At 41.3% G+C, this 27,444-nt stretch overlaps 1 pseudogene; it reads left to right on the top strand.

Moving 5' to 3' along the window:
- Nucleotides 1–13,190: 13,190 nt before the first annotated feature.
- Nucleotides 13,191–13,881, top strand: LOC126100924 (uncharacterized; annotated as a pseudogene).
- Nucleotides 13,882–27,444: the final 13,563 nt, after the last annotated feature.

The following is a 27,444-nucleotide window of genomic DNA, read 5'->3' as shown; positions in this document are numbered from 1 at the left end:
AATGAAACAGCACAAAACAGTAGATTCCTTTTTCTCGTAACTGATTATTCGGTAAATAGACTTACACAGACCATGTGCCCATACAGATACAACCAAGACGGAAAGCATAAGAACAGATGACAAGAGGAAGCGTTAGCGACAGCTCCAGACATTTGCACAAGCCCCGCCCATTTACCCCCCTCCACACCTCCCCCCCTCCCCCCCCGCCACACCAACCAACAGCGCATCAATATGATCAGTATGATCTTTCGTAGTCCTTGTCGCTTTCGTGTTTTTGTTCGTCGTTTTTTGTTTTACCGGTTTTACCGCGGTTGTTCATACTAACAGTGTTGTGCTGTTACAACTTCTTAGCAGTTTGTGTAATACTGTCAAAATGAAACATAGATATGCAGTCTCAATAAAGTTATCATACACAAGGTACCTAATCTTGACTGTTGTGGCCAACTGCTGTCTAATCTGATATCTAACAGACATAACAGTACGATAAGATTGTTGGAATGACACTGACGAAATTATGTACATATGTTTAACAATATGCTACTCTAAAGCTCTCAAACACTGAAGAAGAACTCAAAGAAATCTCGTGTCTGCTATAAGCAAGCAGTCATAAGAGTTCACAAGTACAAATTCACCCATTACACAGGCAAATATTAATGAAGAATGTCACTGTATAAATATCTGACTGCTTGCATTACGCATTTCTACATTATCCCACTCTTATATTCTTTAGTTTTAATGAGGTAATCAGAAACAAACCAAGACATCGACTTTGCCTTGTGTATGCACAACATTGACTTTAGACAATCGAGATAATGGACACCATCCTTGGCGATACTACCAATTGACATTTCCCAACAGAATTTCTTACACTACGCGAGGTGACGGAAATTTTGCGCTCACTACAGTTAACAAATATCAGATTTTTTGATGAAAGCTCATGAAATAAAAAAGACAGTGTGGATACCATTTTAATTTTGCTTTGTTACTGACGATTTTTCAACTCGTATATTCAATGAACGTATTTCTAATTCTTTTCACAATGGTACCGGAAAAACTGTATTTCGTACTACCTACTGATTTTCTCCCTTGTTATGACTGGTATATCTGTGATACGAACAACTTTGATGTTGGAAGATGCGGCAGACCATGCGCGGAGGTTAGGATATGGATTGGTGTGGAGGGGGGTGATTGGGCGGGACTTGTGCACCGTCCGGGGCTGTCGATAACGTTACGTGATGACAAGACAGGGCTAGAAAACAAGTGAAACAAAAAAGGCAAAGATTCTCCTTTCCTACCCATGGAGATTAAAATTAAATCAGTGTTATTATGATTCGAGTCCAGGCAGTACGCGAGTCATTTTCTCGTGATAACAGTATTACTACCCATTCAGTAAAAACATCACTGTCTTTGTGTGCAAGGTAGGAAAGAAAAAAAAATATTTTTGAGTTCTTTCACTGTCGCTCGATTGAGCCGCGGGTGCAGCTACATGTCACTGTTGAAATCAATGAAAAACATTTTTCGCTCAATCACAGTTTTCATTCATACGCCACGAAGATTTAGTGGGGTAGGTGGATTACAGATTCTCCCTTATTACGAATGTCATATTTTTCCACCTAAAGGTCTCGGTCAACATAATGCACTCAGGGCGTTAGTAATTTTTGCCCCACATTTGAGCGAATCCAGCAGGAAACCCTAGAGAACAAAAACTTCAGTGAAACCTTCAAACCTTTTCTTTGATTTATACAAAAGATTAATTTTGAGCTGAGAAGAAGTCCTTCGTTATGTTGGTTCTTAATTACGATGTTGTTCATACATGCATACATAACTTCGACGAAAGTTTGTTTCTTTCAAAGAGCTTTAGACTGATATGAGTGCTTTCATTTACTTCAATTTCAATGGAAAATCTCGGCTAGGACGGACTGCCGGTGGCTGCATTGCCGACGGTGGACAGGTTGCGAAGGAGTGCAGACATGATTGCGTGATGACCCCGAGAGCATGATCGGAAATCAGAAACTCCCAGGAAAGATTGTCGGGATCCGTGGATAGTATACTTCGAGGCCACTCAGCATAGGACACCAGGAGGCCGTGACGACGTCCAACTTTGGTGGACTACATGAAAAGATACATATACTCTATATCGTCCCTGTCTCTTCTTGTTGGTAATAAATGTTTTGATTTTAATGTAAGATGTGGTCGGGATTGTTGGGAAAAGGTAAAGAATATTTAATACACTGTTGGAGTCGCGTGTATTCTGCACGTTCATAAATGCGGCATACATATACGCCGACGATAATTGAGGTTGCCACGCAGTCACAAATACTAGTAAAAATTGGGTATAATTTTGCCTGTAATGATTTAATTAAGTTATCTAAACTCGCAGATAGCTGAAATATAATAAAAAAATGGCTCTGAGCACTATGGGACTTAACATCTTAGGTCAGCAGTCCCCTAGAACTTAGAACTACTTGAACCTAACTAACCTAAGGACATCACACACATCCACGCCCGAGGCAGGATTCGAACCTGCGACCGTAGCAGTCCCGCGGTTCCGGACTGCAGCGCCTAGAAGCGCAAGACCACCGCGGCCGGCTGAAATATAATCAGAAGTAGCATGAAACTGCTACTGTTGTTGCCCGTTAAATTAATTGTTCCGAAGAGAGGGATAATGTAACCACCTACATAGCGTTAGGATTTGCAATCACAGTAAACAGTTTCCTTGAAAGCAAGGTGGCTTCATTTTAGGTTAAGGATTTCCTTGCGATACACAAATTTAATTGCAAGCCCAAAGATATCGTGAAGCAAACGCAAGCTTTGTTGCCTGTTGCAGTTAAATCTATCCCTGCAATTCTGTAAAAACTCTGATAAAATGAGCTTTGCAAATATTAATGCTTGAAAATTATTTTCAGTATTCAAAGTGTTTATAAGGTTGAGTTGCGGGTGAAGCCCTATATTTAATATTTAATTAAGTATTAAGTAATGGCCGCCTGGCCGCCATTACGGCAAAAGAAAGTAAGATGGGCAATTCTCTACACTACCCGCTTCAAAATAATACTTTTCAGTTAAATATTTCCACATGGAGGGAGAGGTTTTGAATAAGAACAGGATACAGTCACTTTTTAGCATATATTATAGAAGAAAATATATGCGTCGGAACAGCCAAACAACTTAATTCTCAACAGCAGAGAGAAAAGTAATATTCTGTCTTTGAATCAAGTCCTTTTTTAACATTAATGAAATAAGACGTTCATAGCATGTCTTTACATTGTACTGTAACTCTTTGATATTAAAATAATATTTTATTAATTTTCTAACAAAAAAAAATGTCACATTAACGACCAGTAGGTTTCATAGGTATGTGTCGTATTAGCTACGGTTTTTATCGACAGAACAATCACTTAATTGTACATTCTTACATTTCACATTTACACATCTGGTATAAGTTTAGTTTAATTTTTATACGGCTTTCTAGGAGATGTCACAATTCAAATTAGAACACATGCACCACAAAGTACAAGTATTTGCTAAAATTATGGTTAACGTTAGCATGTAATTGATTTGTTTTTCGAATTGGTGCTAATCAATATTGTTTTACATTGACTTTAATTAGGAACTGACGTGAATTTAATATGAGACCGTAATTTTATTCCATATCCATGAAAACCTTAATCTTAAAGTATTTCAGCGAGATCTGTGGGTCATTTTTAAACTGTCTTTACTAGTTTATGTTCACTTTGATAGTAGTTAATCACAGACACAGCATGCAGTGCTGCACGTTTTTGAAGGGAGCGATCTGTCATTCGTGATGAGGAGAATCTTCTGCATCCAAGATCGCTTGGCATTTTTATTTCATTTTACATAATCAGCTTCGTTACATGACACCAATACAATGAGAACTCTTACGACTCATAGGAAACGAGACAGCGTTGGCTTGTCAGGCACGTAAAAACGAACATCCAAATATCCATTACACCGAGTGACCAGAAGTGGAGGTGAACAAATAAAATGTGCAGTTATGGCCCAAGAACATCATAATTCCTGCTGTATCTGCTTTCTAGCAACTTCCTGTGTCCATACTCTAACATTTTGTAGTTATAAGTTATTACAATTTGAAAATATAAGGAATTACTCTCTTGCCATAAAGTCGCCTGAGTGTTTTTAAACTGACTTCCCTCCATTAGTATGAGTCATGCACTCAGAGGGAACTACACACATCTTATCCCTTGGTCTTGCAGTATTCACCTTGCAGAACAGAGAGAGAGAGAGAGACAGAGACAGAGAGAGAGCTTAGAGCATATAACCGGAAGTGCAGCCATCTTCAACCTTTACACAGATGTTTTATACGATTCATCAATTAAACTGTTTTCTCCTGTGGGGGTGTACTGCAACATATTATCTGCCTATAATTTTTATTATTTACCATGTAAATCGATTAAACAAATTCGTGCTGTTGGTGGGTGCTAGTATTCAAAAATAATACATCTCGGGCCATTTGCCACTACTACAAAGGTTGCATCAGAGCTGGCCTGACGACCTTTACTTGAATTATTTAAAAACGAAAAACAGGTCTTAGGTGTACTTAAAACGATATCATAGCCACATACATATTTCGACGATTCTCAATGCTAAGATTACATTGTCACTTTATTCCATGTAGCTGTCGGACTTCGGAGCTGCATCTGACATTTTTATAGACATCATGGCTGACAATTTAATAAATATACAGGCTAACCATGCGTTTTTGGTGTGCGGAGTAGCACTACGCATGTTGCTTGTTGTTGGTGGATCCCACGCCCCCCACCCCATAGCCGTGGGGTATCCACGTCACGGTACACACTATATAGTGCAAGTTCAGTCACATTAAGAGGATCGCGTAATTGGAGTTGTTGACATAGTAGTGTTTTCTCGATGGTTTTTTGAAACTTTAGAGAATACAGTTCTGCTATGAACTATATGTAGGTTGGATGACTATATTCGTCGTAAGCAAAATAGTATGCGATAGAATACCAGACCAGAGGTTTTTTTTTAGTGTTAATAATATGAAAAATCTTAGTGACCATAAATATGAGATTGCACGGAACAACTACACATCGCTAGAGGATGCGACTGTCTTTCTGGCGTTCTCGCTTCCCACGCCCGGGTTCCCGGGTTCGATTCCCGGCGGGGTCAGGGATTTTCTCTGTCTCGTGATGACTGGGTGTTGTGTGCTGTCCTTAGGTTAGTTAGGTTTAAGTAGTTCTAAGTTCTAGGGGACTGATGACCATAGATGATAAGTCCCATAGTGCTCAGAACCATTTGAACCATTTTTTTGTCTTTCTGGTAGATATATATAACAAATTGTGCCTTCCTGATACGTAGAGGAGGTAACGTACGTTGGGCAGACTTAGACCGTTAGATATGAAAATTATCGTATATGTAACCCTAAGATCGTCCTGCAGTTTGTGTACTGTTGAAGTAATACTAGCTCTGAGGATGTTGATTATTACATTTTTTCTCGGTAAACCTTCTAAGATTCGAATGTGTAAATGTTATTTATTTTAGATGGACGTGTACGTATTGTGGAAGAGTGTAGTTTCAATGGATTATCTTCCTCTAGGACTAGCAGGAGGGGCGACGGACGTCACTGTCGGCTTATATTCCAGGTCCCACTCCCTAAGGGGTCGCCGCCTCTGTCCTTGGGTAGGCAGGTTCGACGTAGAAGCACAGCATCTCGTCATAACTGTGGCGGTGATTGTACCGTTATCAGTTAAGTGGAGCCAGCGTTCGGGACTACACCCTACACGTTGGAGTCCGAGGGGTGGGCTATCCTGCAGGTGACGTTCTTTTAGCTTTGGTTGTTGTCGATATTGCTCACCTGTTCATAGGCGCGTTCTGTGGCGTTGTGATACACATACAGTATCTTTGGTTGTAAGCATCAGAATTTTACTGTGATGTCACTCAGTGTAGTAATGTAGTGGTGGTGTGCAGGGCTTTACCTATTGCAGTGTGATATTTCTTGTACATACGAGTGCAATAACATCAGTTGAAAATCGGTAGTGTCTATAGAATTTACTGTGACATATTTATATAACTCGTTATTTCAAGCAAAGTGTTCGTTTCTAATACATGCAATGATGGGTAAATAAGGCACAATCTTCACTGTGGTTCGCTGTAAACTACATGATGTCGATAGGGGTGATATGACACTGACAGAACGTGATGACGCAATGTGTCACAATGTTGACTTATCGCTGAGATAAAAGACATGTAATTGGGTCAAATAAGTAAAATTGCGAAAAATATGGACACATTAGGGTATTTACACATCCGATTTGGTGTGGCGATGTCTGCTGGTGCCTCAAATGACAGAACATTAAATTGTTATTAACAAAAAGGCGTTCAGTGATTAATTTGTCATTGGAAATGGAAATGCCTTGTGGCTAGGGCCTCCTGTTGCGTAGACCGTTCGCCTGGTGCAAGTCTTTCGAGTTGACCCCACTTCGACAACTTGCGTATCGATGGGGATGAAATGATGATGATAAGGACAACACATCACCCAGTCCCTGAGCGAAGGAAACTTTCGACCCAGCCAGGAATCGAATCCGGGCCGTTATGTATGACATTCTGTCGCGGTGACCACTCAGCTACCAGGGGTGGACAATTTTTCATTAATAAATAGACACAGCCTACAGCCCCTCCCCAGGCTGCCCAGCTCCAGAGTGTCCCAGTTATTCGTGATGGGTAGGGAGAGGGTTGGGTGCTTCTTAGTCATTTGTCGAGAGAGGAAGGCAGAGAGAAGGCGAAAAGGAGGAGGAGGGTGATCTTATTCTATTCCCAGTGATTCCCCAGAGAGAGTAGAGTGCAATGACTTGAATATAAGCCTCCCAATTTTATAACCTGACACCGCAAGTTCTTATCAGTGACCTTGAGACAAGAACGTTATCTCGGGCAGAACACACACTGCTTCCTATTCTCGGATATGACAATGAAACTAAGGCTCGGTCACCCCAGTGGAAGCACCATGGATCGCCAAGATCGAGAAAAAACTCTACAAAAGCTGTGAAATCTGATGGTTGTGCTCACTGCTTTCGATTTCAGCCCCGTAGTTGAAGTCAGGCTCTTCCAGGAACACGGAAATGACATGGAAGGACTAGGCTCCTTTAATAAACATCATTTATCCTCCTGAAAGCATTCTTTTTTCAAAGTAACAACAGATTCCCTTTAATTAAACACAGATAGAAAAATTCCAAGTTAATTTGCCGTTTTCAATTTATAGACTTGTAGGTGTTCAAAATTCTGAAACAGACAGTCACTGAATTACAATAATAATGGCCTTAAACAAGATGCAAGAAAATAAGGCTTCAACCATATTGTCCTTTAAAGTAATTTAAATTAAACTAACCAGCCAACAAAATTAATTAAATCAGAGTTCCAGATAATTTTTTTCAAGGGAGCTAAAATCCCAGATATTAGGCAGACCCCAAAAAGATAAATGTTAACTAGTTAACACTATCTAACAGTTCGCTTTTACTATAAATTTAGAACAATGTTACAATATGTATCAAACAGAACAATAATATTAAAGTTAAAATGTCCTGTGTGAAACCAGTTAATCAAAAGCCTCCTGGCCGACAGCAGATTTCATTTACAGTACAAGTCAGATAACATAGCGTACACAACTTGAGAACAGACAGACAGGACACGCGATTGCAAAGAAATAGCAGACCGCGCCAGGAAATGCTCGGGAGCCATCCACACAGCCACAAGCAGCTTGTGTAGTGCTGATGACAGGATGACTCTTGCATATGCTGTTATTTATACATATTTGAGGATGCTGGTGCTGATTTTGTGTATAACTTTTGACGATGCCACCACGACTGCAGTAAATTAGGACATTGTTTTTATAAAACAGATCTGAAGTAATCTGTTGACAAAAAGTTTGTGAGCATACACGTAAAGTAAAGGAAATTTATTCTATATTCTGGTCACTGTTTTATTCGCGACAATGTCGCAGCTTGTGTCACTTTTATTCGACAATGTTGACTCCAGATACTTTTTCAACTCTTTCAAAACTGTGACAGTCAATACTGATGGCGTCCGTTATCATTTTGTCGACGAGAGACTACCATATACTTTGTTTCCTCATCGTTGACCAGTAACCCCAGTTTCCTCCGTTGCAGCATAAATACAGAGGTATCTGCTGTCACCTCATTTCGAGTTCCACCCACAACCACCAGATCGTCTGCAAATGCAAAGATCGTACCGCTTCCAACCATCTCCGTCACCCTATTACAACCAACTACACGTCACACCTTTTACAAAGCTATGTTGAACAGAACTGGTGAAAGAGGATCGCTCTGCTCCAACATATTTTTAACTGTGAAGGGTATCGACAATTGATCTGCAAAGCATACTGGGCGACTTGATCCGTCGTAACGAACTGCAATCAGCCTAATTTACTTGACTGGTAATTTAACTCCCGTATTATTCCAGAGGGGGGTCTGATTAATGCTGTCGTATGCACGCCGGTAGTCAATGAATATAAGGTGTAAGTCTTCATCGAATTCATAAAACGTCTCTATCATTTGTCTCAATGTGAAGATGTTGTCGGTGGTTGAAGGTCCAGGAGTAAATCCACATTGGTATGTGTCTACAATCGTTCCGAGCAATGGTTTCAGCAGACTTAATACTGGAGTGGTGTACTCTTTATATCGTATCTGCAGCAGCGGGATACCTAGATAATTACGCACTTTTGTGACATCGCAATTTTTAAAAAAAAAACGTCGGGTATACGATTGCGTTTCTCGGATCCGTGGGGATCTCCTCTGCTGACGATGTTTCGGCCATAAGTTGTCTGAGGCCTTCTACTACCGCCTTTCCCCGCACCGAAGCAACTCAGCATTGATACCACTACCGCCTGATGACTTTCACTATACATTCCGGCAGTTCCTAGGGATATTTTTTTGAAACTCACTGGAACAAATCGTTGCTCATAAATACAGTTTGCCGTTGCACCGGCAGCAGTGAACGCAACAACGAGTGATCTACATATACGAGATTACTCTGCTATTCACAATAAATTGCTTGGTAGAGGCTGATGAACGTGATGCGATGGGCAAGGTGTGGGTAGAGGTACTGTGTTCTTTTTTTACGACTGCTAGCAGCTTCAGACGTCTACAGTATAACGAAGACAAGACGAGCGTCATTCCAAAGTTTCGATCGGTACACATCACCATGATATTAAATCTTGTGATGTTCTTGTTTTCATTACAACAAATTGTTTTAAAAACCTGAATTTCAGAACAGTATTTTGTAAAACATTATTTCTCATTGTCAGTTTTATGAAAAGATTTCAAAACATGACGCTTGTGATTTTTATGCTATGGGACAGGTGAAGGGGTTGGGGGGGGGGGGAGGAAATGGGAAAGGGGAGAGGGAGCGGGTTGTATGGTTGAAAAAGTGTGTTCCAGCACCTAAAATTTTAGAAATTATTACTGGTTTTTAATGTATGACGCTACTTGTTCGGCATCGTTCAAGCATACCTTGCTGATGGGATTTAAAGTACTCGCTTTTTCAACAATTAAAAGTTATGATGTTTACATCGCCCTCGACTTATTTACTTTCTTAATGCTAAAGACATTGGACTCCCTGTGCCAGTCGTAGCTGGTTTCCCAAAATATCATATGACGACTGCTGGGACGTTCTTCTGACAAGGATCATTCCACGTTCCCATCTTTCCCGTCTACGGGACACTTAAGTTCTATCGACTTCCGATTCTATTTTTTGCCACATCCCACACTGTCAGTTAATTTCGCGCCTTCACCATCGACGTTTCTGACGGAATACAAGCTACAGAACGAAAATTGGCCATCAGATCTAACAAACTCCAATATGAAAAAGCAGAAAACGACATGAGAGGAACAAAGAAGGAAAGTGACCTATTTGAGAATGAGTTCAGTGACACGTACGACTGCTACATCAAATCATTATCAAAACTTCCTGTTTCGAGCTTATACGGCTATCCTGTGAGCGGTTAATTTGCAACATAATTGACGAAAGACATGTTGTAGTGAAGCAAAACGCTTCCCCTTCGAAGGAGCAAAAGCGATAATTTTACTCAGTAATGATAGAAGACTTTGATGACGCCATCCATTACTTAATAAGGAAAACATACTGAAACCTAGAGTCCCAGAAACGTTGTGTATGCTCCCTATTCTCATTAACTTTTGGCAGTCACATTCTTTTTCTCGTCGTGATACGGGTATGGAGTATTGGATATTACCTCCAAGTTTTAAGCCCAGTGTTGAAGAAGTCATGGCCGTGCGGTTCTAGGCGCTTCAGTTTGGAACCGTGTGACCGCTACGGTCGCAGGTTCGGATCCTGCCTCGGGCATGGATGTGTGTGATGTCCTTAGGTTAGTTAGGTTTAAGTAGTTCTAAGTTCTAGGGGACTGATGACCACAGATGTTAAGTCCCATAGTGCTCAGAGACATTTGAACCATTTTTTTGAAAACGTCACCCGCACCTGTGCTGAGGAGACTTCCATTGCAGGGACTAATCCCCTCAGGGTAACTGCGCTGTGAAAAACTCTCTAGCTCTTCCTTTTCTAGAACAATACATTTTTATTATTCAAAATTCACCTGGGCGTAAGAGAACCTTCAATACTTCCGAAAAAACTTTCTCATCATTGCCGACGCGAGAGGGTGGTCTTACAACTTGTGTACAGAGACGAGTATTTTATGTGCCTCACCGTTATTACTTAATACTACAGTACATTGAGAGTCAAAATTTTGTAAGGAAAGTAAATGTTTAGATAACATTTTTCAGCTGCTTGCTCTTACCTCTCACCTACTCCGCCTTTCTCAGGTTACAAAAACCGTTCAAGAGAAAAAAAATTCGTAGATAGTTCTAGAAAATGTTAACCATAGTGACTATCAAGGCTGGTTATATATATTCTATTTTGTATAGAAAATTAAATACTCAAATTTTGTGATATTACGTTTGGATAATCGAAAACTACCATTAAAAAAGTACAACGAGTAGTACTTATACTCAAGATGAAATTTCTCCATTTGAAAATTTGAGTTTTAGAAGAATACGGGTTTCAGTAATATAGTAACACAAGTAGAAATGATTCGTTTTGTAATGAATATAATCAGCTGATGAAGTGAAAAAAACAACTGCAAATGTCTCTATGAACGTAATAGTAAAAATACAAGATGTGATGCAAAGCAGCAGAGCAATCAACTGCAGATTACAGGTATTGCCTCTTTACAACTATTACTTCCTCTATGTTGCAGATAAACTTTATGATTGGAAATAAGCAGTCAATGTCAAATCCATATATGATCTGCATGTGACCACATAAAAATCTTTACAGAAATTTGCGTAACAAATTAATTTATCAATTAATGACTTAAAGTTGATAGTGCCTATGTATATAGTGGCATTAAGGTTGATGTATTAGAAGCAGAGTCGATAACTGAATAATTGCTGTAGCGCCGCCTTCGGTGTAATTGTACACTTTTAAATTTAAATCTCCACCTTTTTACTGGCAACGCAACATGACTAATGCTGTTAAGGTCCTAATCCCAAATGTAGTGCCAATGTCTCGTGGCAGCCCCGAAAAATTAAAACATTTGGTATTGTTTCATTATTTCTCTTTCAGCGGGAGGCCGAGTTCGATGCCACCTTCGTTGAAGATAAATAGCGTATGTGCGAGCACTAGGTTCCAGCGACTCGTCTTCCTTTATTTTCCATGATCGTTCGTAACGACAGACTGTATGACGGGTAGTCAGTACACCACCGGGTGCCGCTCCGCCAAACGACCAAGAGAGCTGCACTGTGCAATATATGCGGCCGGACGCCGCTATCACGTTCCTGGAATATTTCGCGCTTCGCTAGCCGGCAGCTAGCGGCTACTATCGCGCTGCAAGTTTAGCACATGCTGCCTGGCCCCTCTGTGTGCTATAGTGCGGTAGCTATAGAATCCGGTCTCAGCGGTCGCATACTTCATCGCACTCTATACTCTGTGCGTCTATGATTCCACCCTTTGTCGTAACTAGCTCGCATCTGCAATTTTTTTGTGTGTAGTGTGTAACAGTGTCATGGCAATGGCGCTGTCACATTAATCCTCCTTTTCCACACCTATCGTAATCTTTCTCAAACTGTAATAAGTCTTTATGTTGTTGCAGATAATTATATATGCAAGCTAAAGCGAAATGGCTTCAGTAAAAATCTGCGATTTTCTTGTATGTAGTGTGTAACAGTGTCGTGGCAATGGCGCTGTTACATTAATCCTCCTTTTCCGCCCCTCTCTTAACCTTTCTCAAACTGTAATAAGTCTCTATGTTATTGCAGATAATTATATATGCAAGCTAAAGCGAAATGGCTTCAGTAAGAATCTAAGGAAATCGAAAAAGAAATATATTGACAAAAAGAAATATATTGACAAAAAGAAATATCGCAACACCAAAAATAATTAAAATAGCAGAATTAAATTTCGGGAATAAATTTTTCTTGGTAACACATTTAAGTGATTAATATTGCAAGATCATTGGTAAATATAAGTGCGAGACAATCCATTACAGATACGAAATATTGGTTCATTAATAACCGCTGTAGCCGCCAGAATGTTGAATGCAGGCATCCAGACGGGCATGCGTTGTGTTGTACAGGTGCCAGATGTCTGTTTGTGAGAAGGAGTTCTATGCTTGTGGCATTTGGTCGGTCAGTACACGGACGGTAACGCTGGTTGTGGGTGACGCTAGAGTTGACGCGTGATGATATACCTTATGTTCTCAATTGGAGACACATGTGGAGACAGAAAAAATGTCGATACTCTGCAGAACGTGTTGGATTACAACAGCGGTATATGGGTGAGCGTTATCCTTTCGGAAAACATTTCGTGGGGTACTGTTCATGAGTAGCAGCACAGCCCGCCGGTGTGGCCGAGCGGTTCTAGGCGCTATAGTCTGGAACCGCACGACCGCTACGGTCGCAGGTTCGAATCCTGCCTCGGGCATGGGTGTGTGTGATGTCCTTAGGTTAGTTAGGTTTAAGTACTTCTAATTTGTAGGGGAACGAAGGAAAGCAAAAATCAAGGGAGATAGATCAGCTATGTTTGAATTAAATAAAGATTTTCAAAAATTAGCTAGAAGAGATAAAAATATATACTTTAATGAACAGTGCAAGGAAGTTGAAGATAGTAACGGAATGGGGAAGACAAGAGATCTTTATAAGAAAATTAGAGAAATTAAAGGAAAATTCCAGGCAAAAATTGGAATGATAAAAGATAGAAACGGGAAAGATCTGAGTGAAGCAGAGGATGTTAAGGAAAGATGGGCAGAATATGTAGAAGACCTATACAAGAAAGAACTGCATCATGACAGGGCTCCTACTGCTGATGTTAATGTTAATTTAGAACTAGAGCCAGATATTTTGGAGAGCGAAATCCAGTGGGCCCATGAAAATGTGGCTGATAACAAAACTAGTAGCCATGATGAAATACCAGCAGAATTGTTTAAAGTCACTGGAAAGGATGCAGTGAAAGTGCTGCACTCAATTGTAAAAAATATGGATCACGCAGCAGTGGCCAGAAGACTGGAAAAGATCAGTATTCATCCCCATTCCAAAGAAGAAAAGTTCTAAAGAATGCTCAGATTACCGAACAATCGCACTTATTTCACATGCTAGCAAAGTTATGTTGAAAATCTTACAAAATAGACTTCGCCAATATCTAGATCGAGAGCTACCAGAAGAACAAGCTGGATTTAGGAAAGGAAGAGGAACTAGAGATCAAATTGATAACATTCGGTGGATTATGGAAAAAGCGAGTGAATTCAAGAAAGATGTGTACCTCTGCTTTATTGACTACGCCAAAGCCTTTGACTGCGTCGATCACAACAAATTATGGAACGTACTGAAAAACATGGGTGTACCAGATCACCTCATTCATCTGATACGGAGTTTATACCTTGACCAAGAAGCCACGGTGAAAACTAAGTATGGAACAATGAAATGGATAAAGATTCAGAAAGGGGTCCGGCAAGGCTGCATACTGTCACCGTACTTATTCAATCTGTATGCAGAACATGTTATGAGGAATGCGAGGCTAGATGAAGGAGAAACAGGGATTAAAATAGCTGGAATAAATGTAAACAACCTCAGGTACGCGGTTGATACGATCCTGTTGGCAGAAAGTGAAGAAAAATTGAGAACACTCTTACTGAAGGTGAAAGACGAAAGTGAAAAGGCCGGTATGATGCTGAATGTGAAGAAAACGAAAATTATGGCTACTACACCTACCAATTCGTGGAATATAGCAGGAGAAACCATGGAGGTAGTGACCACATTCAGTTATCTCGGTTCCCAGATCTCTGCTGACGGCGACTGCAGCCATGAAATCCGGAGACGCCTGTTGCTCGGTAGACAGGCGATGTCAAACCTTGACAAGGTTATAAGGTCCAGAGATATAACACTAGCAACAAAGATCCGTATTGTGAGGGCTATGGTCTTTCCAGTTGTGATGTATGGATGTGAGACTTGGACCATTAGAAAGTCTGAACGGCGAAGAATTGACTCCTTCGAATTGTGGTGTTCGAGGAAACTTCTTAGAGTTCCATGGACTGCAAAGAGAACCAACAGATCAATATTGGAGCAAATTAAACCAGATTTCTCCCTGGAAGGTCTAATGTTAAAACAAAAGCTGACCTACTTTGGACACACAATGCGAAGGCATGCCTCGCTGGAAAAAACATTAATGCTGGGGAAGATTGAAGGAACTAGAAGAAGAGGACGTCAGAGGATGAGATGGATCGATGGCATCACAGAAGCAATGTGTTCCAACCTGGAAGGTCTTCGGGAGAAAGTGCAAGACAGGAAAAAGTGGCGTGATTTGGTTCATGGGGTCACGAAGAGTCGGAACCGACTAAACGAATAGAGAGAGAGAGAGAGAGAATTTCTAGGGGACTGATGACCTCAGATGTTAACCCCATAGTGCTCAGAGCCATTTAAACTTTTTTTTGAATGGCAGCACAACAGCTACAGAGAAGAGATTGATGGGAAAACTTGCAGTCAGGGTGCGTGGGATAACCACGAGAGTATCCTCGCTGTCATATGAAACCGCGTCCCAGATCATAAATCCAGCATCTACATCAACATCTACATCTGCATGGCTGCTCTACAATTCACACTTAAGTCCCTGGCAGAGGGTTCATCGAACAATTTTCATACTACTTCTCTACCATTCCACTCTCGAAAGGCCCGTGGGAAAAAGGAATACCTAAATATTTCCGTTCGAGCTCTGATTTCTCTTATTTTATTATGATGATCATTTCTCCCTACGTAGGTGGGTGTCAACATAATATTCACGCATTCTGAGACGAAAGTTGGTCATTGAAATTTCTTAAATAGATCTCGCCGCAAAGAAAACCGCCTTTGTTTCAGTGACTGCCACCCCAACTCACTTATCATATCAGTGACACTGTCACCCCCTATTGCGCGATAACACGAAACGAGCTGTCCTTCTTTGCACTTTTTTGATGTCCTCCGTCAATCCTATATGGTATGGATCCCATACCACGCAGCAATATTCCAACTAAGGACGGAGAAGTGTAATGTAGGCTGTCTCTTTAGTGGGGGTTTGTCGCATCTTCTAAGCGTTCTGCCTACAAAGTGCAGTCTCTGTTTCGCCTTCCGCACAATATTATCTATGTGTTCTTTCCAATTTAAGTTGCTCGTAATTGTAATTCCTAGGTATTTAGTCGAAATGACAGCCCTCAGATTTGTGCGATTTATCGTATACGCAAAATTGATCGGATTTCTTTAAGTACCTATGTGGATGACCTCGCACTTTCCTTTGTTTAGTGAAAATTGCCACTTTTCGCACAATACAGAAATTCTCTCTAGATCATTTTGTAGTTGGAATTGATCGTCTGATGATTTTTCTAGACGGTAAATTACAGCGTCATCTGCAAACAATCTAAGTGCTAAGTGCTAAGAAAGGCTATTGATTGGCGACTCCATGGAGTGTCCTGTGCACCACGACCAGATAATGGATATACTTGGAAGGAGAGACAGCATTGGTCGTATTTTTTTTGTTTTATTAACCGCAACATCGATTTTCGGTCACTTAGTGACCACTCTCAGTGCTGTAATATACAATTTAAATTGGTAGGCACTGGTGTCAACAAGCTTAGAGCGTTTATGTGATCGCTGTCTCTCCTTCCAAGCTAAGAAAGGCGCTATTGTGTCAGCATACTCTGAGAGGAATCTGATTGGTATACCATCTGAACCGGAAGACTTTGCCTTTCTTAAGTGATTTGAGGTGTTTCGCAACACCTAAAATATCTACTCTTATGTGGCTCTTGCTAACAGCTGTTCTGGTTTCGAATTCTGGAATATTTACTTCGTCTTCTTTCGTGAAGGAATTACGGAAAACTGTATTTATTAACACCGCTTTAGTGGCACCATCATCGGTAAAATTTCCATGGCTATTGCGCAGTGACGGTATTGACTGTTTTTTACCACTGGTGTACTTTACATACGACCAGAATCTCTTTGTGTTTTCTACCATATTTTGAGACCATATTTCATTGTGGAAACTATTAAAAGCATCTCGTATTGATGTCCGCACTAAATTTCAAGCTTCCGTGAATCTTAGCCAGATTTGGAGATTTAGCGTTCTTCTGAATTTGGTATGCTGACAGGTTCTTTGCAGTCCCTCAGCTGGCCTACTTCTAATAAACGCACAGCCATCATTGGCACGGAAGCAGAAACGGATTTCACCAGACCCAACAGACCTCCACCCGGCCCTACAATGACATGTCGCTTGACAGCACTGGGATCAGTGGAATGCTTCCTATAGGAAGTCTGGCTCGTAGCTGTCCTCGAGTCTTTGAAGTAACCGATTTGTAACAGTTCGTTGTGTCACTGTGTTGCCAAGTGCTGCTCAGATTGCTGCTGCAGATTCAATACCAAATGCCAAGTCCCTAGGCTGAACATGATGACCTTACATGTCGGTAGCGCCAAACTACCGTCCGAAGCCTGGTGTTCTTGGAACCGAAAACTCTCGTGACCACCACAGCCAGCTATCATTCACAGTGGCTACATTCCTGGCATGTTTTTCTCCAGTATCGCAAAAAGAACAAAAAATGGTCCAAATGGCTCTAAGCACTATGGGACTTACACTACTGGCCATTAAAATTACTACACCACGAAGATGATTGCTAATAGACGCGAAATTTAACCGACAGGAAGAAGATGCTGTGATATGCAAACGTTTAGCTTTTCAGAGCATTCACACAAGGTTGGCGCCGGTGGTGACAATTACAACGTGCTGACACGAGGGAAATTTTCAACAGATTTCTCATACACTAACAGCAGTTGACCGGCGTGGCCTAGTGAAACGTTGTTGTGATGCCTCGTGTAAGGAGGAGAAATGCGTACCGTCACGTTTCCGACTTTGATAAACGTTGCAATGTAGCCTATCGCGATTGCGGTTTTCGTATAGCGACATTGCTGCTCGCGTTGGTCTAGACCCAATGACCGTTAGCAGAATATGTAATCGCTGGGTTCAGGATGGTAATACGGAACACCGTGCTCGATCTCAACGGCCTCGTATCACTAGCAATCGAGACGACAGTCATCTTATCCGCATGGCTGTAACGGATCGTGCTGTCACGTCTCGGTCCCTGAGTCAACATATAGGGACGTTTACAAGACAACAACCATCTGTACGAACAGTTCGACGACGTTTGCAGCAGCATGGACTATCAGCTCGGAGAACATGGCTGTGGTTACCCTTGACGCTGCATCACAGACAGGAGCGCCTGCGATGCTCTACTCAACGACAAACCTCTGTGCACGAATGGCAAAACGTCATTTTTTTGGATGAATTCAGGTTTTGTTTACAGCATCATGATGGTCGCATTCGTGTTTGGCGACATTGCGGTGAACTAACATTGAAAGCGTGTATTCGTCATCGCCATACTGGTGTATCACCCGGCGTGATGGTATGGGGTGCCATTGGTCACACGTGTCGGACACCTCTAGTCCGCATTGACGGCACTTTGAACAGTGGAAAAAAAATGGTTCAAATGGGTCTGAGCACTATGGGACTTAACATCTATGGTCATCAGTCCCCTAGAACTTAGAACTACTTAAACATAACTAACCTAAGGACAGCACACAACACCCAGTCATCACGAGGCAGAGAAGATCCCTGACCCCGCCGGGAATCGAACCCGGGAATCCGGGCGCGGGAAGCGAGAACGCTACCGCACGACCACGAGCTGCGGACATTAAACATTGGACGTTATATTTCAGATGTTTTACGACCCGTGGCTCTACCCTTCATTCGATCCTTGCGAAACCCTATATTTCAGCAAGATAATACACGACCGCATGTTGCAGTTCCTGTACGGGCCTTTCTGGATACTGAAAATGTTCGACTGCTGCCCTGGCCAGCACATTCTCCAGATCTCTCACCAATTGAAAACGTCTGGTCAATGGTGAACGAGCAACTGGCTCGTCACAACACGACAGTCACTACTCTTGATGAACTGTGGTATCGTGTTGCAGCTGCATGGGCAGCTGTACCTGTACACGCCATCCAAGTTCTGTTTGACTGAATGCCCAGGCGTATCAATGCCGTTATTACGACCAGAGGTGGTTGTTCCGGATACTGATTTCTCAGGATCTATGCACCCAAATTGCGTGAAAATGTAATCACATGTCAGTTCTAGTATAATATATTTGTCTAATGAATACCCGTTTATCATCGGCATTTCTTCTTGGTGTAGCAATTTTAATCGTCAGAAGTGTATGTAAGCGCAGCAGAGACGTACGGGGATCATCCTAGTGATGTCTCCGAATGAGTACCGAGAAAATGGCGAAGCTGGTCGAATGTTCACTCTCTTTGTCGTGAGCACGTAAGGAAAGAGATAGGAGGACAGTGAAACAACCACTAGGCACGAAATGGTGAAACGTCCACGACTTTTCACAGAGCTAATGTACGGAGGCTTATCGGCTCTGTGTAGCAGTATAGACAATGATCAGTGGAACCTCTGCCGCAAGAGCACAATGCTGGTGCACGCACAAGTGTTTCAGAGCACACCGGAGCTCCGCAGCAGACCACCCTTACCCGTTCACTTGTTGATACAACAACATCATCAATTACGATTGTAGTGGGCACGGGACGATCGGGATTAGACTATCGACCAATGGAAATGTGTCAGCTCCTCGGGTGAATCACATTATTGATACACTGAGGCGATGGTTCGTCTCCAGAAATGCCATCATCGAGTTGAACGGCGACTCGAAACGTGCAGTACGCCACGGGCGCAGGCTGGTGGCAGCAGTATTATGTTACGAGAGACATCCTCCTTCGTTTGCGTTGGACCTGTGGTAGTAATCCAAGACACGCTGACATCTGCGAACCACCTGCATCCCTTTACGCTTGATGTCTTCCATGTCGGCGATATCATCTATCAGCAGTATACGCGTCCCTGCCTCGGACCCAGAACCGCGCTACAGTGGTTTGAGAAGCCTTATAGTTAACCCACGTTGATGTCTCGGCGATCAAATTCACCTGATGTAAATCCTGTGGTAACCAACCGGGTCGCTATCGGACGCCATCACAGCGTACGTACATCAGCGGCCCGTTGTTAAGCGAAGTACATGACCTGTGCGTAGACATCTAATGCCATATACATCCACAAATGTATCAACAAACTGTCGGATCCGTGACACGCAGAATCAATTATATATTTCCTTTCAAAGACGGACAAACAAGCTGTTAACCAGGAGCTCATAATTTTTAGGTTCATTAGTGTATATTATGCTATTTGGAAGACAGTGTTAATTCTTCGGTTACAGAGTTTCATGGTGAACATAATTCTGTACATTTTAACCGCACTTCCTCAGTAATGCACCATATTGTGCTCTGAAACGGGAGGTCTCCTACTGTGGAACACGTGATACTTGCAGATGAATTGAGGTTATTTAATGCCTCAACAGTTTCCTTTCCACTGGAAATCCATAGTTGTGTTATTCACCACTAACTACAATTTCAAATTCTATTTATCTTGCAACTGGTTTCCTCAGCTTTCGATTCCTTTTATTTTATCTAAGGGATCCAGCAGACAACTTTCTCAGCTCTCTGTGCTTCTTTGCAGTCAATGCAGTTCTACACAAAGAGATCACGTCGTTGTAAAATTTGTTACGACATGGGGGAACACAAAAAGACGATCAGCGCTTGGTGAAAATATTGACATAAATAAATGAAACCTAATTTTTGTAGAGATGAAAAGATTTCAATTGATACAATACCGACTACTGGTCATTGGAACCACTTAATACCGTAAAGTATTCAAAAAAATCTCTTCGGACTATAAAGACCTCACAATTACAGCAATGGAGACGGCAGGTAGCAAGCTAATGTTCATCGTGACTCATTTCAGAATGAACAACGATTCCACAAGGCACTTCGAATCCGATGAAAATTGCCGCAGTTATGTGAAAATGATACAACTAATTGTCGATATGACAAGTCAATGCGCTGTCCTAATAACGAATTACTATAGGCATACGTAATTATTGAAAGTATTGATTTTGAAGAGTTAGTCGAATTTCATATTAATTAAAAAATTACAGTGTTAAGAATTTTTAATCATATAATGAAACTAGAGAACCCGGCAAATTTTCGCTATTGCTCAGTACATGTGGGAACTGAGTACATGTCCTAACTGTGGTATCCTGCGAATAGTGTCAGAACGCAAATTTCGGCTCCACGATGAGACTTCGCCCACTTTGGAGATAGAATATGAAAGACAAAGGTGTCGAAAAGCTCCTAACCAATTAACTACCAAATTTTGTATAATACTCTGGCATTCTGACGCACAAAGGCTTCATATTGTTTTTAAATAACAACGTACAAGTTTATGTTAAAACTGACTGCGAGAAAAACAGCACTGTTGCCTGCAGCTAAAATTTGCTGTTTCGATTTGTTTCCCGCAGGACACTTCAACCATTAGACACGGTGTATCTTCCACTTCCACGTCAGTGTGGTGTTTCGTTGTATTGGTTGCTTCTCTGCTTATGTTTATAACACCACTACTCAACCTCAGTCGTCCGAAACTTCATAATGCTATGAGTTCGCAGATTAAAACCGCACGGAATAATGGCTTACTCATTGACTTTAAGCCATTGTAACTAAAATCTGCTGCGAGAAGTCAAACGAAACCACATATTTTCACAGAAAAACGTTTTCCTTCGCGCAGACTGTTTCAGTAGAAAACTTGTGCATTGTTATTTAAAAATATATATAGTACATATCCATCTAATGTTTATTAGAGTGACGTGTAAAAATTGACAACGTTTCTTCTTTGAAAATGTATTGTTGTGGATAACTCGGTCACCAGTCCTAAACTGGACAATTTATTCCTCACATGTGATTCTGATTGAATTTAAGTTCTGTATAGTCAACTCCAAGTACATACATAAAACTTTAGAAACATTTTAAAAACTCTAGACAAAATCAAAACCGAATGTATTTGTGTGTCGCACATCACGCTAATAATGATGTAGCATAAGCCTACTGTAATCCTTATTGACAGAAATTTTGATTAATCCCTGCTTCTAACTCACTATAATTCACTCGCGGAATTGCCAATTTCGGATGTGAACGATTTCGAAACACTAACAAAATACCATGTCAACCCCGAAATAAGACAGCCAAGAGATCGATTTATAAATTTACCAAAATCACCTACAAGTAATCATAATAGGCAACTAAGGGTAAAATTCGTTAGATTTTTCAGATTCAGTACTTTCCAATAGCTGTTACAAATAGTTCTTCGAAAAATTAATTATGATTGTTGGCGTTATAAATTAACGTAATGATTTTGGTTAAGTTACAATAAATGTATTTCGAATGCAAGAGCAAATTTATCTATACTTTTTGGCAAAGCGATCATCCCTTACATTAATACAATTTTTCTTTCATTAGGGGATTCTCGGAATTTATGGTAAAAGGACGTGGATCATGTTCATTGTAACAACGATTTGCGTTAATGATCACCGTAAAATTATGATTGAAATTCACACCACTGTTGTATTAGTCCAAAATCTCTAAGACACTATAAACCAAATGACATCGTTCGTTCTGCGAAGCTGCTGGCACGAAATATTAACTAGGCAGAAGCAATTACAGCAATCGTGTCTCGTCTTCCTGTTGCAAACGTTTCTCATGCGTGCCTCGTCCAATCAGTACTCCTCCTTTACAATCCTCCTGAAATCTCCTTATAAAACATCAATGTACCGTGGTCCATGAAAACTGCATTGCCTCACTGTTAGGCGCTGCTGCACAGATACCAACTATGCCTAAACCACACTCCTGCGGCTTGTTTCACTCGTAGCTACAACACCACAGATTTTCTTTTCCTATCCAGACAGCATCATTGACGTCATACAAAACTGTATCCCTGGCATTCAAAACGTTACAAAAATTGTTTTCAAGCAGGTATAACAACTGCTTTTCTCGATACTGAGACTCACTATGCGTAACAAAGAAATTAGAAAAACATTGCATTCACGAAAATAGAATTTAATGAGTCAAAAGCAATTTTTTGCCACATTGTGTTGAAGTGTCACAAGCGTCTTTTTTATGTCTTGTTATCTTGATCGTAGGACCAGTTTCGTAATAGTCGCACATTTTACACACGGTGTCCTAGCTCCAGTATGTTGCATTACGCAAACAGTAGTACCGAAACACAGGGTACCAACCTAGCTTTCTGATAAAAAACAAATTCAAAGCAAAAAAGAAGGTCACAGAGATGAACGTACTGCGTTTGACAAGTGCTTCACCCATAACATGAGTGACGCAAGCACGGGTCGATATCGAGGCTGCCCGAGGCGAATATTGCTTCCGTCCGTCAAAGCGGTCTTCACTGCACACCACTAAACGTACATGTGAAACACAGATAGTTCGAGATAATACTGCACTACGAGAAAAGGGGCAAGGTTGTCAATTCTTCATGGATTACTTTGTGACGCAGTTGAAGTAACATAGCACTGTCGAAGTTACTCGGAGCGAAATTGTAGCATTTTGGTTTCAGCAAAACAAATTAGCGCTTCGAAATTTATCAACAATGAATTACGAGAAGTTATAATACATCTATGAACAATTGATTTCGATAGACTTGTTTACTGGCTTGTGAATGATTCCTACCAATCTTCCATTGCAAAACCTAGTCCATAGTCAGATTAAAAGCGAGACTCGTTCGTATGGAGTAAGTCTCAATTAAATTTATGAGTTGATGAGTAATTAAATCATTTAAGGTCACAATGAATCACTGTAATGTTATCTCCCTGACTAGCACTTGATCAAATTCAAAATTAAACTGTCTTATTAATACCAAATGAAATATTAACGAAACAGATAGTCAAATCAGATGGCTCTGAGGAATCCAGACTAAAGCGTTGGACAGGTTGCACAAGTAACGTTAAAAACACAATTTAAATTCCATTTAACATTTATTCAGGACTAAAATTACATAATAACTTCAATTACCACTAAGGAAATGCTTCATACTCTTTGTGTAACAGAGTGTAGTATATACCACAGATAACTATATCATAACACGTGGAGAGCGCCTCGGATTGGTAAAAGAAAGGATTTATCTCATCTACGCCACACGCACATTCATCCCAACAGTACATACACCGAAAGAATAGAACATAAAGATAAATTTATTCAACAGATTAAAAACAGGTTGGGCCTGAGAAAGGTTTCTTCTGATCAACCGAGTGGTTGGTTCAAATGGCTCTGGGCACTATGGGACTAAACATCTGTGCTCATCAGTCCCCTAGAATTTAGAACTGCTTAAATGTAACTAACCTAAGGACATCACACACATCCATGCCCGAGGCAGGATTCGAACCTGCGACCGTAGCGGTCACGCGGTTCCAGACTGAAGCGCCTAGAACCGCATGGCCACACCGGCCGGCTCAACCGAGTGGTCATCATGGGAGTAGGAAGAATACGGAAATATTTAGGATGAGGGCAGATGCTCATACCTTTCGAAATTCAAATTGGACATTAATCTCGAATGAATAATAACGTTGAGGTAAAATCGCTCCAGGTGGCGGAAAGGCACATTGTCTAATTTAGATAAACGATGCCAAATAACACCGAACTCACGAAATTTATTCGAACAAAGTAAAAGTATACACACACGGAAGATTGTAAAAATAAGGCACAGAAAAGGAAGATGACATTTACACACCTGAAGGCACCAATGTACCACATGTAAAGCACGTCGTAACTAATACCAACTAGCACACTATAAGAAACCCGAAGTGTATAATGAATAAAAAATTGAAACACGGATAAAGAATCCTAACACGAAAAACAGGAAATACCCAACGCATTCACACATAAAAGACTCATATTAACTGTAACGAGACATAGGCTGGAAAAAGAGCTCTTCCATCGCGAGGTGGCGATAGGACAAAGAATCGCGCTAAATAACTGAAATATTAATAAGCAAGGTCGCATTCCCTAACTGAAATAATTACTCCAGTACATTTTACCATGGTTATGCTTCTAACGAATATATTAGCAACTAAACCTCAACCCAATTTTTACAAGTTCCAACGAACTAACATACTTTACTAAAGATGACCAGAACAGACATCCCACCTTCTGAAGACCCAGCGAACAGCGACTTTCTTCGCTACCGAACAGAGGTCTACGGGTAGTAGCATAAATGGGAAGATAAAATATGTTCCATCTGTCAGTACCAACCTATATAATAGCTGCTGACCAGTGTTCCATAATATCTCTTTGGCCCATCGGAGCACTACACAGAAGTCGACTGAACTGCCACTTCCATTCAAAGAACCCGTGCCCGTGAACTAAAGTATATGCAAGCATCTCTTACAGAGCAGGAAGAGTATTAGTGTTTAACTCCCCGTCATTAGAAACAGAGCAGAAGATCGGAGTAGGGAAAGATGGGAAAGGAAATTGGACGTGCCACCTCAAAGGAAACATCCTGCCATTTGCTTGAAGCGATCTAGGGAAATTACGGAAAACCTAAATCAGGATTGCCGGAAGGGGTTTTTAACCGTCTTCCTCCCGAATGCTAGTACAGAGCGCTAACTACTGCACCACCTCACTCGGTAGCATCACTTACTGACACTCAAGCATTGTAGTTGATCAGATAAGGAGGAGGTACAGGAATACTGAAATATAGCACTGGACAGAGAAATCTAGTATGGATATGAAATAAACGTGGTTAAAGGTACACATACATACTTAATATGCCTATTGATGTGTGAATTATAAAATATTATTCTCTAAAATAAAATTTCTGAATATTTAAGTGGCGCTGTGGCTGTTTAATGAACCCCAGAATCGAAAGCACGAAAGCTCGGATAAATAAAGGTGCTATGAAGCCTAGAAGACCTGAAGGCAGATCAATGGAGCCAATGGAACAGTTCAAACTGAGACGTCTCACATGCAGTAACTTTATTCTCCTTAATCAGAGAAGCGTCACTTCGCAGTATGAGTTCCACGACATAATGCGTTGTGAAGTCTCTCTGACCCATCACCGGTCATCCGCCTCCCAAAACTCAGAGATGTTGGACCAAGCTGGTTTGAAGTTTTGGGACCGCTAAGCGGACAACAGAGTAAGACTGACTTTCATCAGACATATACTCTGCATGATCGGCGACTCAATGCTTCTAACTAAAATCTATGATGTGGGCAAACCTGAAAACTGCTAAGTGTTAGAAGATTAACTGCTGTCTAGAGTATCAGTATAAGTAACGTGGAGTAGTAAGATCTATCTCATTCATCAAAAGGTAGAAAAACTTAAGTGAAACAGTCTACTGACAACAATGTACAGGCATCAACAAAAAGTGGATCAAAGGAAACTGTCTTTGAATTTTGACACGATTCAGTACATACAGTTCAGTACCTCTCATGTAACTACACAAGTTATAAAAATAGGTTTCACAATCAATGAAATACCAGAAGGAAGGAGGCTTAATTTTTTGGGGCTACAGAGGGCTCACAAACGTCATCCGACACCTGTAATTGATAAAGCGTTTTAGGCAGCTACATTTGTATTACTGATGATTACTTGTATAGTTGATTTAGAGACGAAGGAAACTAGTTTGCTTTGCATATTTCCACTCATCAATCAGGTATAAATTTACTTTAATGCAAAACTCCACGTACAGGAACAGTATGTCAAGAATAGAGGACTGTGCTACAAGGATTATATACTCATGATCAGAAAAAAAAAACAGAACATCTTGCATGACAAGAGATAGGACGTTCATATTCACAGTACAAGCAGATTAGTATGGTCTACAGAAAAGATTAGTATTTGAACATGTCGGACCGGGGGGTCAACGTCAACATCGGTATCCAGTGAAACACCACCTATTGGTAAAATGTGCCTGTGGCTCTTATCGTCAGTATCAACCTAAGGTTTCGGCAGTGCAACGGCTGTGTGCATAATGTTTCACGGAAGGCCATAGAACGCGAAGAGATGGGTCAGGTAGATAACTCCTGCTGCCCCCCCCCCCCCCCCCCCCGAGACGATCGAGACCTCATCTGAATGGCATTTCCGGACAGGTCTGCATCCTCCACGGCTCTGGCGCAACAAGTGAAACAGTGGAACACATCGTACGTACGCTAGCAGATGTGACAGTCTGTCTCCGTTTATTACAGCGCTGGTTACGTGCTTCTCCAGAACATGCATGCAGAAACATGCACACGGTAGTGTGTGTGGTTCAAAGGGCTCTCAGCATTATGGGACTTAACATCTGAGGTCATAAGTCCCCTAGAACTTAGAACTACTTAAACCTAACTAACCTAAGGACATCACACACATCCATGCCCGAGGCAGGATTCGAACCTGCGACCGTAGCGGTCACGCGGTTCCAGACTGTTGCGCCTAGAACCGCTCGGCCACAACAGCCGGCAGTGTGTATGGAACGACATCACTGGGGACAGGAATGGCAACAGATAGTGTCTGTTTGTTTGAAAATAATGGCAGCATTTCGGTTCGCCGCAGACAGGAGATCTGCATCACAGTGTATGCATTCGCACCAGACATACGGCGCCAGCTCAAAGCTTTGTGGTGTGGGGTGCTATTGGGTATAACTGCAAATTATAATTTGTGCATGTGAAGGGCACTGTGGCCAGTGGGAATTATGTGAATGACACCCTGCGACCCATAGCCGTACCCTTTCTGCACGATACCCCAGACGCCATTTTTCAGCAAGACAATGCTCGATCACATGTTTCTGTGTGAACACGTGTCTTCTTGGTGTCACAGGATATCACACTTTTACCACAGCCTCCAGATCACCACATTTGTCGCCAAACGAAAATGTGAAGGATATGGCAAGCCGGTGTGGCAGAGCGGTTTTAGGCGCTTTAGTCTGGAACCAT

The sequence above is a fragment of the Schistocerca cancellata genome, chromosome 9 (assembly GCF_023864275.1).
Source record: "Schistocerca cancellata isolate TAMUIC-IGC-003103 chromosome 9, iqSchCanc2.1, whole genome shotgun sequence".
NCBI classification, from domain to species: Eukaryota; Metazoa; Arthropoda; class Insecta; order Orthoptera; family Acrididae; genus Schistocerca; species Schistocerca cancellata.
The sequence above is the reverse complement of the archived record's forward strand: the minus strand, read 5'-3'. Positions and strand labels throughout refer to the sequence as shown.